The following is a 1,201-nucleotide window of genomic DNA, read 5'->3' as shown; positions in this document are numbered from 1 at the left end:
CTCTGCTGCCGCTACCACAAATGTCGTCGCCGTTGTCGCGAACGTTAGCCGCCGTTGCTGCAAACACCCCTGCTGCCGTTGCTGCAATGCCCCTGCCGCTTCTGCTTCTGTTGCCACTATACCTCCACCCCTATTCTCCGTTTTCTCTTGTTTCTCATTCAAGGTTTTTTGTTTGAACTCTGTTTATTTCAAATCCTATTACTTGAAGTTAATTAATTAGTTAGTACAGTTTAGTTAGTTTAATTTTCTATTTTAGTGGATTTAGATGGTTATGATAGGTTAGAATAGGTTAGATTAGGCTCTGAGATTGTTGGAAAATATTGAATTATTAAGCTGTTTGCTAATTTCTGCTGCTGAAATTGTTTTAAAAATGATTGATTATATCAATAATGATTGAGCTGTTTGTATATTACCTTAATAATGATTAAAAAATTAATAAGTTGAGAAGGGTTGATAGATATTTGGTTTGGATGGAATCCTTGAAAGGTGGAGAAATCCGAATTTTAAGGGAGATTCTATCGAAATTTTTATAAGATTTTCAATGAAATTGAAAATATTAAAATTATGCTTAGGGTTGATAGATTTTTGTGTTAATTGTTGGAAAATCTTGAATTAACTAGCAGTTTGTTGATTTCTCCACGCTGAAATTATCTAATTTGAAAAATGATTGACTGTAATAATAATGATTGAGTTGTTTGTATGTTACCTTAATAATGATTGAAAAAATTCTAAGTTGAGAATGGTTGATGGATATTTGGTTTAGATGGAACTCTTGAAGGGTGGAAAAATCCAAATTTTAGGGAAGACTCTGTCGAAATTTTTATAAGATTTGTAGTAAAATTGAAAAATTTAAAAATTTTCTCCTTTGCAATTAGTGTTTCATTGCTCTACATGCACTTGTTAGTTTGCTAAACTAACCAAAACATGTATTTATTCTAATTTAATTATTTCGAAACTAAACACTATGTAATTTTTTTGGTTAATTTACTAAATTAAAACACTTTTAGAATTATTTGTTATTTCTTGAGTTTTTTCTTATGTTATTATTTATTTGTGTTTGTTATGTTATTAATATATTTGCTGTACAGACATGACGAGAGGTAGCAGAGGTAAGTCGAGTGGGTCATGTGGTCGTGGTAGGGGGCGGACTTCTACCGAATCACCTAGGACTGCCCAGTCATCACCCTCTACCTCGGCTACC

This window comes from Arachis duranensis, chromosome 6 (genome assembly GCF_000817695.3).
Source record: "Arachis duranensis cultivar V14167 chromosome 6, aradu.V14167.gnm2.J7QH, whole genome shotgun sequence".
NCBI lineage: Eukaryota > Viridiplantae > Streptophyta > Magnoliopsida > Fabales > Fabaceae > Arachis > Arachis duranensis.
Note: the sequence above shows the minus strand (reverse complement) of the source record.